Consider the following 12739-nt stretch of genomic DNA (forward strand, 5'->3'; position numbering starts at 1 on the left):
TTCCAATTAACGTTGATACCGTTTGTCGCGATAAAAATTTCACAAACCTTCGAACGTAGAATAAAAATTTATTCATTAAACGAAATGCTAACGTACTCATAAAATTGTACTATCAGCTCGACGTGAGCGGTGCTTGCTCCATCTTGGAGTCCCCGCAGGAAACGGATGATAAGGCAGGCCAAGGCTAACGTTTTCCACAAGAGAGAAAACATTTTCCTCGTGCGGTAAAAAAGCAGAAATGAATGAAAATTGGATTATAAGCGCCGTCTTGGCAACTGTCCAACCGAAACTTTTCTCTTTGACGCTGGAAGCGCAAGATTTATCTCGTGCTATCCACTTTCCAATCGATGTCGGTTTGTCCTGGTTTCTCAAATACACACTTCCGAAGTCCCCGAGAACACTCGCAGAATGTATTACGTTTATTTCCTGTAAAAGCGTGTCGTAACGAAATAACCTTTTCACGTAAAATGATAAAACGATTCTCCTTGTTTCCTGGTACCACTTGTCTATTTTTTATCGACGGAACAAGCGCAAATGTTACAGAGCTTTGCAAGACGGACGAATATAATTTGAAAAACGATGTGTCGGACGAGAATCGGTTGTTAAAGTTGTAACGTTGCTGTAACGACGACAAAGTAGAGGTAATTATTAAGATTTTGGCAACGAAATACTGGCCCCGTTCCTATTCTCTTCATGCGTGACGCCAAGTCGGCTATGAATACGCTTTTTCCGTGTTAATAGATTTCTCGATTCTGATGATTTTTTTCTTAAAAAACTACTTCGTATTTTACAAGAAACGTTCGCACGGTTATCGCATAATTGGTATTCGGTTTCTCGAAAAACGAATGACTACCATAGGTATATTCATCGCGACAAACTATTATAAACAATGGGAAATTCCAACGTGTTTGGAAAAATATCGTTCGTAATATCGTCGCTTGCTCTCTACTTGCGATCGGTTCGTAACACAAAAGTTGCATAAATCGTACGTCGAACCGAGCGCGAAAGCGTGATTAAAGTTTCCGGGCTGGTTGAAAAATCACGTAAACGCAGTCGGGTTGTCCTCGAGGCATTTGAAATGCAGGTCGTGCCCACGTATCCCGAGCTATTTGCCCGCTACGTATATCGAGCATCGCCCACGCCCTGCCGGTTTATGCACAGGTGCATTCTGTTGGGCGACAACGACAACGTGAAAAAGACGCCTACGTTTATTTTTCTTTCGTAGCGCCGCCGACGCGCGAAGAATGCGAGGAACGCGCGAGCTTACGCGTCTTGTGGGTGGCCTACGCGATTAGAAGAAGCAACAGGCTGTTAATCGTCCTTCTCGTCATTTTATTCGCCACAATTTCACGGCGTGTCGACGGCCGTGGACGTTGGTCATCGCGTTGCGAGAAAATCGACGACCACTTCCTTCGTGTGTAGATAAATACCGGATGGCCGATATGTGTCATACTTTTCCGCGTAACTCTTTTAATTCCGACCTCGTTATATAATAATCCAACGAGAAACGAAGACAACAAGGATTTTCGGGAAGTCGCAGGGGAGAAGCATACGGGAATCATGCTGGTACACGAACGTTTATTTTGAACGAATAATGAACTGGCGACTGGTACTTGGCCTGGTAAAAGTGGTATATGCAGTAGAGCGAGTGGCTCGTTTTAGAGGCTGTATAGTGGATTTAAAATGAAGCGTGAGGATTTATGTTTGTCCTGTGTACTTGATACGTGCGATATCGGTTTTTCTACGATATCCAGATCAAGTTGAAGTTCGTGATTAAGCGTGGCTCGAATCAACAGTGTCGATTTTCGGAGGTATTGGACTTTTTACGACAAAGAAGTAAGTTTGTCAATAATTGGCAATATCACCTGTACGAATAACATCGGCGTTCACTTCCCTTACACTTTAGCAACCTTATAACTTATTCGTATCGTGGGTCAGAGATCGTGTAATTATACATAATCGTGTATTTCCCGTTGGCAAACCGTAAGACACGTTTCTGCATATTCTATGCCTCAAACTATAAAGACGTCCCAGAAAACTCGTTAAACGAAAGACGAGCAGTTTTTTAACAACACAAACTACGCGAGTAATATACGATAACGAAAAAACGTGATGTCATCGACACATTCATACTGTACGAAGGAGAGTAATATTTTTGGATTTCAGTCTCATGCTATTACTCAGCAGGTTAAATTTGCACGTGACAAAAACAAGATAGAAGAATGAAAAATCGGGACGGAGATTCTCTTCCGTTTGTGTTCGTTTATAACGAATTCTTGTTATTTGATTTCACGGAATACGATACACGGAGTAGCGTAAAGCGCGTTACATCATTGCGTACTACGAAACGTACACGGTTCTGAATGGAGACTGGCTGGCATGACCAAATTTGGTGCGGTCTCGATTCTGTACCCGATGCTGGATTTGTTTCCAGCTTTACTTACAACTTGCACGGACCTCCTAACACGTTTTTATGGAAATCTATCATTTCTCGCGGATTTTTTGAGATAATTCTCAGCGAACCAGCGAACTTTTTAAATCGTTCTCTTATCGTCGTTAGATTTCACGGCTTTTCAGGAAGCGAAACATTCGGAGATCGTTCGCTGTGTTTTCTTGTCACGCGTATGATTGGTTCTTTTTATTTTTAGAGGAGAGTCTGTTTATTTGGATTAGTTATTTGGATGAAGCCAGGGAAGTGCGTAGCGCGGCGAGGCCCGCGCGAGATTGTTATCGATCATCGTGTTATTGAAATTTTCTGAAACGAAAAATTAAATTAATTAAATATCTTGTGATTTGAAAATTACCTGCTGATATAATTATCAGAAATTTTCTGCATAACTTCTAAATTTATTTAAAGTACATACTTTCGTAATTGGACAATAAGAAACACATAATACAGTTGATTATGAACATTTTTAACGAGATATAAAATGTTTTTAACAAATTCTTAAATAAGCATAGTAATATTGATATTTTGAGGTAATACGATTTTCGAGTGAATCTTTAAGATCGAATGTAAAGATAAAAAAACGTTTAAGAATTTAGCAATAGAAATGTAGTAATAGTACTTAAGAAGATATACTTTATTGATATTATTCATCGTATTTATAGATATACTAATCCGATTATGCCTAATACACGAAACAAGATTTCCAAAAGATAATAGCACTTTTATTTATTTATTTATAACTCGTATAAAATTATTGCACCTTTTATAATTAAAATCTTCGATCGGATATTACAATTACAAATATTAGATATTAAACATTAAAATTTCATTGTTGGAAATATCGCTGCAACTATACGTTAGAATGCATTGAAACGGTATAACGAGTATATTTCTGATTCGAAGTAATTCAGTTAAAAAAGAAACTAGAAAAAAAGACGTTTGCCAATTGCCGTCTCGTTCGGAAAGGGTACTCAAGGCGCCTTAATTTTTTCGTAACACGCGCCGTCACTGACCTTGAACGAGAGGAACGCTCGAAACTGAAACGGTGGAGTCGCAAGAGTGTTGTCGGACGTGTGGTTGTGCCCGAAGTGACAAATTGATTTTGTGCAACGAAACAGGGCTTCTTTTCTATCTATGGATATTTTTTACGGTGAGTAGAATGTACGAATAGCCGGATAATATCGCGAAACCGACGGCTGGTGGCGATGCTGCCGGTTCCTATTGATTTTTCCGTGATTTCCGACAGATGGGCGTGCTGCTCTCGTTTAGACTTTTCCAATCGTTCCTGCTCGTTTTCACACCGATAAAACGCGATCTCCCGTGTTACTTTATTAATCGCTTAGAGGCATATACCTGCCTCTTGGCCGTATATGATCGTATACGTCTGAGAGTCGAGGCGGATTACGGGCGAGCTAACCTCAAAAACGAAGGGGGTAGGACCACCAAACGGGTGTCTCCCGAAATAGAGATGATTCACAACATCGCGACAAATTGACAGCTCGTGGCCTCTCCGCTCGTGCGTCTGTGCATCAACTTGTGCCGTTTGTTTCACGTTTCGCAAATCGATCATCGAAGTAGATTTCGCCAACACTTTACTCTGTATCGTACTCTCTCCTCGATGCTCTCCTCTCGTTCCTCCCGTTTCTCTCTTACGTTTCGTTAAATGCGCGACGTGCCAAAACAATAGGACCGGAGAAAATCAATAGGCAGGCTGTAAGAGGTTAAATAGGGAAACCCATCTGCTACCACTGTTCACGAGACTTTATTAAGTTTCTGCGTTTGGCCAAGTTCGGGACCCTAGAAAATTCGTTCCGATTTCGCATCGACGATTTGCCACGGTTTTTAATTCCTCGCGATGTCACCGGGTCTTTTGTTTTACTTTGCCCTTAAGGTCATTTTTTATTTTCTTGTTTTTTGAATCCATCTGGGGAAATATATAAATCAACTCTCCTTTCTTCGACGGTGTAGTAATAAATACGTAACACGTCCCGTATCGGTGTTCGATTACCTTAAATTCTTTGAAAATATCGTCGAAGTAAAATTGTCATAGCTCTTTTTATGGCCTTTTGACGGGTGGGTCATAGTGATTTTTTAAAAGCATATTGGTGATTTATCGGGTCGCGACGTTCGATTAATTTTTAGCCTTTGACGATTATTGAACTACTTTGCAATTCCCCTTCTTTCACGCGTGCCTATTTTTTTTTCTTTCTCCTTTCTTTTTTGTTGCATTCGTTTCGTCGGTTTTACTCTAACGCGAATTCTCTGAACAACCTGAAACTATCGAATTCTCTATTCTTTTACTTTTAATAGAATTTTTTACGTTATAGAATGTTATTAAGTTTGATAAGTCGTCCGATACAGTCGGAATAAACAGAATAACAATGGAATACAAATAAGTCGGTAAAATAGTAATAAGTTTCCAAATTAGGATTTTTGTAGAACTATATAGGCGTATATTTATAAAAAATAGGATTTTTTTTATTTAAAAAAAAAAGAAACTGTAAATTCGAAACGGCAGAAAGCGCGATGAAAGGAGAAACATTTTCTCATTACAAATTGCCTTTAATAGAAAAAGGAATGAAAAAAGTTGGTTTAGTGGATGGTGAAACACACAGTTTTCCTATGTTTGCCGTGCACTTTCGGATTTAGAGTTCTTAATTCGCGCGGTGCGTGACCGATGCTCCTCCGCAGATTTATTTCCGTGGAATTGAGCCAGACTCACAATTTAATTATCGCGATCCACTTGGAGCCAGTTGAGAACTCGGCTTTAAGGTTTCATTGAGTTTATCCGAAGTGACGATCTTTATTCTCCGATCGACGCGAATAAAAAGGCCTCGCGGAAGCGGAAGGCCTCGAACAGCCCTCGTGACTCATTTCCAACGGAGATATCGCTCGGGATATTGCCATTCGAATGAATTGCACGATATCCAATCATTTGTAACCCCAAACTTCTTCAAATTTAATTATAATTCGTTTCAAATTCCCCTTTTTTCTCCCTTCATTTGTCAGCAATAATATCGCGTATGAAATGTTTTAAATTCTAGCTATATCTCTAGTTCTTTTTATACGCACGGTTGGTTAAAGGCTAGGAATCCCTAGGCGCAGGATTTAAATTATTCACCAACTATTTAAGTTTATTTGTCGCTAAGCCGCGGATGTTTAAGTAATTGATTTTCTAACAGACATAGAGATGAACGATAAACATTTATTTCGCTCCCTAAATATCGGTTAATAATAACTAAATATTTGAAATGCATAAGCATTCGCGTTTCTTGGACATACTTATTATTTATATAAATAGCGCTTGTGAGATATACAGTTTTAAAATTCTTTGTTTATCAGGATAGTGATCATGAGCAAATTGCATATAAAAATTGAATATACGTACCGAAGACGGCAAGCATATGTCTAACGTACATTGAAGATATCTAATGGAAGAATTTTAAAACGTTGGAAAGAAAATATTCGGGACTTTTCTACTACCAAAAATTGTGTTATATCATACGAAGGACTGTGAGTTACATAGAGTGTATCGAATTTGACTAAATAAATCGGTAGTATGTGAAAGTAGGTAGTCAGAATAAGATAGAATATGTACGTACGTACATATATGGAAATAACAATCTAAGAGACATAAAAGTATCGATGTATCATTTCTTCTGTGGACGATGACGTAGAAATCAAGATTGCATTATTACCGATGCAGTTATTATTACCGATGCTTAAACGCTTCCATTCAGGAATTAGATATTATTATTCATGCTGTCGATAACTCTGGTAAGCTGAACGGTCGCGCGTTGATTTATTTCGTAGAATTGATTTACTTGCCATTGAAAGCGGATGAATGAACCGAGAAAACTAACTTTATGCTTTCGTACGAGTCGCGAAATCGTTACAGGCAATTTAAATTTCTTTAGAATCCTTGTTTATTTGATTTATTACTGTTTTTTATACGATAGCTTCGTTTCGAATTCTTGGTTTTCAATTAGAAATTCTACGTATCCTCGATAAAATGTTAATGTTGATTTCTTAACGTAGTTATTAATGAGAGTATCAGCTAACCGAACGATTAGTTAGTCCAACTGTTATGTAACGTATACTACATTAAACTTACAGATTAATCAACTCTGAAATAACGATATAATGTTTGCAATTGAAGAGGAATCTACTTATTCGTTGTTACTAATTATCTATCAAATAATTGATAGATCCGTAACACATCGAGTACGTAATATTTTCGCTAGCATTGCCTAAGAAACAGATAACATAAATAGCATAAATATAAAACGTAGTAACACTACTTTCATCAAGCATTGTAATAAAGAAATGTATTCATCTTTTGTCAAGTTATTCTATCGTCCCACAACGACGATACACGATTATCGTCATCCTTGTAGCTACAATTAGAATAAAATTGAATTTCTCGCCAGAAATTAATCTTTTATCTGTGTATATAGCATAGGGCTATTCATAGTTTGCGAACGCTTGTATCATTTTGCTTTCCGAAACAAATGCCTGGTTAAAACGTTTCATTGTAAAAGCTGGTGGGTCATTGTATGGCAAAAATTGCGTCTGTAAAGGGATTACGCTTTTGTGAAACCGAGTACTTCGTTTTCGATTATCGATTCATTTTCGTCACGGTTGTGACAAAACATTTGGCTCGGCCAAAATACACGTTTGTGCGTTTGGAAGACACAGTTCCGGTACGAGCTGTATAAATAGAAGCATGCGTATGTCCGGTGCGTGTAGAATATGCGATGCTTCGAAATAACGCGTTCTTTGTGCATGAAATGCGTACGCGCGCGCAATACAGGCAATGTGCACGAAGTAACTACAGGGTTGCTGTGCGCGCGTGTTTCTGCGAAGATCATAATGGAGTTACGCGCCTCGGCCAACACAGCCAGCGATGACGGGTAATCGCGTGAAATCGATTTTGTCATCGACTCGTTGAGATTAAGCCGAAATGGAATACTCGGGAGGTACGAGTTACGCGTCCGAATAACTTGGAACGTGTCATTTGTAATAACATAAATCAGCGATCGGAAGAGTCGTGGAAGAATTTTAATAGCTTCTATTTAAAACATGGATTGTACAACCTCTTTTAGAACACGTTGTCACGTTCGAAGTTGTCCGATGAGAACAGACAAAGAAAAGTTCTTGAAAGTAAGTTTTACTTTGAACAGAACGTGTAAAACGTAGAACCAAAGGTGTTTCCATAAGAGGAACAGATATTTCGTTTATGGAGATTTAAAAAGTTCTCAATTATAGTAACAAGTATTGAATACTATTCGATGAATAGTACTGCGAAGCGATATTAAATAATTATTACGGTCAGATTGATGTTCCGAATATGTTATTTATCTTTAATTTACATAGACAATACACTTACTAATGTTATACACTTACACGTACTACAATACACGTACTAATGTAATATCATACTATTCGCACGTTTATAAAACGAATAAGAGATATGAAAATCGTGACATAAGTAATTAATATCTTCGTATGAAATATAAGCCGGTATTTTTCTGTTTAAGGGTTCGTTTTTCGAAAATAAAGTTCGAACGCGTTTAGTTTAGAATCGGCGCGATACCTGCGTACGATAAATAATCAAATTTATTTTTCCCGGAAGGAATCACGTCGTGTCGGCTTTTACATGTTATCTGGCCGGACCCTGTGTTATAGGATTGCTATTGTATTTCAGTTTATAACGTTCATCCTTTATGATTTTCATATCTTCTATTCGATAAACGCGTGAATAATATGTTATTATATTGTTATGTATAAAACTAGTACTTCGTCCGTTTGGTACTTTTATCTATCGCACGTGATCTTATTTAATACACGTTCTAAAACAACTTGTGTCCATGGAACTTTTACTATACAGATTCTAAAATATCTGTTCACTTGTTAACATTTGTTTCGATAAAAATTTCACAAGAACAGATATTTTCCTAAACGAAACATACAAGTTGGAACATAATTCTTTTAGAAACGAAAGATAACTGTCTATTTTGATCTCTGGTGTAAACGTTTTGCGTTCGGACGTTTCATATGCTCTGCCATTGTTATCTCTGTTTCGTCGTTACATCACGTTATCGTTATCGTCATCGTTATCGTTGTTCTTGTTATTATAATAACATTACACTACATTCCATTTGCATTCCATTTTATTCGAGCTTGATACGTTTTGTTCTTGTCGTTGCAACTTATTTACTATTTATCCCTGTGTTATTGCGATTAAATAATAACGGGGAAATAGTTAGAGGAAACAAAACGTTGAGATAAGAATGAAAAAGAATAGAGAAAGATGCGTAGAATATTAAAATACATTGAAAGTTTCATAGGATATTGTCGATGGATAGAAATCAAAATGTTTCAACGTTGACAACCCCTGGTTCACGTGTTTATATGAATCTAATAATATTCAAACGATATACATGGCACTATTCAACATCGACGCGTATCGTCAAACATTTTCGTATTATCTGTGCGAAAGATCTGCGTAATTTTGGATAATCATGTAATTTCATGGTCATTTATTTAATATTCGTATATTTCTCCCTTCAGATTCGTTTCTTTTCCGTGGCTCCGTTTCCCTCGAAGGAAACAAACGACTTCGTTACGGGATCATTACGGCGATTGGTGAACCACATTGAGACGAAGTGGACTCTCGGAACCAATTATACGCCTTGTTACATTTAATCCTCATTAACAGGTTACGTCGCTAGCTTATGTATACTATATCAGCGATGCTGATAACAATAATAAATAATATCTCGATATGTTGATGTTAAGGAGAGTAACAGGATTAATGGTTATTTAAAAAGAAAACAAGAATTACAGGAAGATCGATGAATCGATTTCGATTCGACGACGCATCGTTTGAGAGACACTGTTTGTCACGAATGCACGATCTTGCACGATGCACGTCGAGACAACGATATGCCTCGTTACTTTTTCTGCGACATTACACGGACTGCTAAGGAATTTATTTAAAAGGGGACGATTGTTCCATTAAATTGCCTCCTTGAGAATAAAAGTGCATCGTTGTCCGTAGACAACGTTGTCATCAAGAAGGATTTTCTGATGTTCAGAAGGCAACGGTGATATTTCGATAAGATTGTGGAAAGCGAATTTCTTGTTATCTATCACGCTGTAGAGAAAGCAGATAATTATATCATGTTTATTGTACAACGTATATATAATGTCTAATGTATTTATTGTAAATAACTATAGTATTTAATAGTATTTATAGTATTTAACATTTAGGTACAAAGACTCGTGTAGTAAGTAAATTGCTCTTTACGAACGTAAATAGGAAAATGAATAGAAATGAATCGCAGGTTCCTCTGCCGTTATACCGTCGCTTTACTTTTATTTCATAAAGTCGTTGTCGTCAGGTATACTCGTGTCTGCTTTCGATTTTTCTCATTTCTTATTCGTATGGTTACGCAAATTGCGGACTGGACCTTTCGCGATAAATTCGGTAAGGCTCGTTTTTCTGTGACAAAGCCAACGACCGAAACTTGCGTGTATCGTATAATTTGGACATACTCGTATAATTATTTCTAACATGTTATATTATACACGGAGATATTCATCGGAGCGATGCAGGAATATTTGACGTTTTAATTAATGCGTATACGTGCAGATCTCGTTAAACCAGCAGCTATAGGAATTAAATAGAACGCAAAATAGTGTCTCGGCTAATTGCTTTTTCGATTGTACCGAGAAACGCATTTGCGGCGCATGTAAATCAATTCAAAGAAAAATGTAAGCGTCTCAGCGACGGATTTTACGTCTAATCGGTATCTAAAATGTAAAGATATACTTTCGCTTATTTGATATTCACCCTCTGTAACTATAGAACTTTGTTTGCTTCTTTTACCATAGAAGTATATAATATATATATATCGATACGGAAGGGCCGAATTAGCATAAAGTGAAAAATGATGAGATATTAATCGCGACATGGAGATTGCAAAGAGATAACGATATTTACACAAATTGGTTCAAGATAATAACTAATTGCAAAACTCGTGCAATGTTCAAACAGTATTCGTCTTCTGCCATTCAATCCCTCTAAGAATAAAAGTATCGTTTCTATTTTCAGTTGTCACGTTGCGGTAATAATTATTATACAGATACTTGACGTACGCTTGCGTGATACGAAAGAAACTTTTGCAAATGGCCTTGTTGGTTATCGAAATTGCTAGTTTGTGATATTTGTTCGTTGTCATCGTCGCTCACCTGTTTCGCTGCGACTTATTTTCATTTTCCTAGCGGTATGTTCATCCCCACGATCCATCCGGGCGTCACATTTAATCCAAGATCACCCTTGTTTGCGCAGTTTTAGGTTACAACGCGTCTAATGGATTATCCGTACATTCAGCTCAAAGTACCTTTCACTCCGTTGTCATCGATTCAATGGAGGTCCGTGTGCTGCACATAAAAATAACAATGATTCGATGTTTACTCAACTTATTAGACGATTTTAGCGTGCTCCGTAGATCAGGGTGGAACATTTCAGCTGACGTTCCGATCCTACGCAGGAGTAACTGGCTTTTAGCGTCGACGATCTTTTCGAAACTGTTCCGTTTTGCTCCTTTTTTAGCGGTACATGTCTCGTTAGTTAGTAGGAGCTGTATAAAGCATAGCGTAGCAAAGGATCGGATTGTTTGGAATCGTTATCGGAAGAGGAAATGGCAAAATCTACTTAGAAATTTCCGCCAAAAAACTAAACTTAAGTCGTGTTGCAGAAATCGACAACGTAAGAAGCATCGAAATAACTATATTAGACTGTATCGATTCAACGCTTGATCGTTTATTGGCCACTCACCCAGCTCACCACGAGACAGCCTTCGTTTTCCACAAATTCGCTCGTATCTTCTTTGAGAGCCGTCGAACTTTCGAACGTTCGCATGGGTTAGAGTTCTAGATCAATTTTAACCGGCCGAGACCATAGATCAGAGACCAGAATCGACAACGAAATCGCGGTCCATCGAGAGATCGTCTATTGATCGGTTGTGAAAGGCAGGCAAGCCATTAATCGCAAAATTTTGTGGAAATGCGCAAGACATTCGGGGACGGGATGACGAGAGAGTGACGAGAGAGGGTGGATGGTACGAGGCGCGTGCCGATTGATCGGATTTACAGCCGGTTAGATTGTCTCTCGTAACGTAGCTACGTGTGCAACAAGCCCGTTATAAGATTACCCGTTATGAGCCGTGGCTTTATTAGTTATCTCTCGCGTCCTTTTTTACGACGGCCCAAGAGGCCCTTTATTACATATTGTTCGGCTCGATCATTCCATCGTCCGCGCATTGTTGCCTCCGCTTTTCGACAGACTTCCTCGTTACACGTGGAAATTGCAGCGCTACCGGCGATAAACACTATCGAAAGTGAAGTTTATCGGTGAATAAGTGGCCTCGAGTAAATTATTGCAAATAACCGGTGTTGTAAACAATCGAGCCTGAAAGCCTGAAAAATTACACGGTTCATGGGGCTAGGGATCGTCGTGTCTTCGTCCAAAATCTTTTTAATTGCGACCGATGTCATCGGGTGAAGATAAAGATCGAGAAATATATTAATAAGGCATGTAATCGATTACATCGAATAATATATCATTTTCGTTATCGAATATATTTATTTGTTAGTGGATATATAGTGGATGAGAGAGAAAGCATCTTTATCGATTACGAAAACCTAGCTTTTCCGATGTTCTTGTAAAATTAATTCGATGGGTGGCATTGCCTTGCCAAATTCAAATTTCGGAGAAATATCGTACACGCGCTAACTCGATAAATACCAGATTAGCACGTGAAAGCAGGCTATCGAGAAACTGATCGTGCAAGAACTTTGCACAGCTGCCACACCCCGCGGTCCATCGAGGACCTTGACGCCGAAGCTGGCCTTCCGGGTTATAAAATCCAGAATTTATTCCATCTCTGTCCTTGGTGTTTCTCTCGGACCTTACGACGAGTCTCTCAACGCTCGCGAACGTACAGTACGAGGCAGTAAAGGTAGGAAGAGAAAAAAAAGACAAAGAGGGAAGGGGTGAAGGTGAAAGAGAAGGGCCAAGGGAGAGGTAGAAAAATGCACCTGTACATGTGAGAAATAGAATCCCGAACTGTCATTGCGGCCACGTAGTTACGTGTACGTGAATATCGTGGGAGGGTGCGACATCGGAGGGGTTGAAATGTGTAGGTATATGGAGCCAACATTACCGGAGCGTCTCGGCGTTGGAGGCGCCAAAGCGTCGCGGCGCCACCCCCGGCGCCCGCC

The 12739-nt window shown here is 38.7% G+C and overlaps 1 protein-coding gene across 3 annotated transcripts in view; it reads left to right on the top strand.

The window, feature by feature from the left end:
* Positions 1–1302: 1302 nt before the first annotated feature.
* The window catches only part of LOC100742957 (talin-1), a 50496-nt gene continuing 39059 nt past the window's right edge, over positions 1303–12739 (top strand). Inside the window, exon 1 of one of the 3 annotated variants that reach the window (XM_024370906.2) lies at positions 1303–1836. The gene's annotated coding sequence lies outside the window, so the exon portion shown is untranslated. Of the gene's footprint in view, positions 1837–3449; positions 3600–12739 lie in introns of those variants that run through there. The other 2 variants (XM_024370905.2, XM_024370907.2) reach the window with 2 other exon arrangements.

The sequence above is a fragment of the Bombus impatiens genome, unplaced genomic scaffold, assembly GCF_000188095.3.
Source record: "Bombus impatiens unplaced genomic scaffold, BIMP_2.2 scf_1055, whole genome shotgun sequence".
NCBI classification, from domain to species: domain Eukaryota; kingdom Metazoa; phylum Arthropoda; class Insecta; order Hymenoptera; family Apidae; genus Bombus; species Bombus impatiens.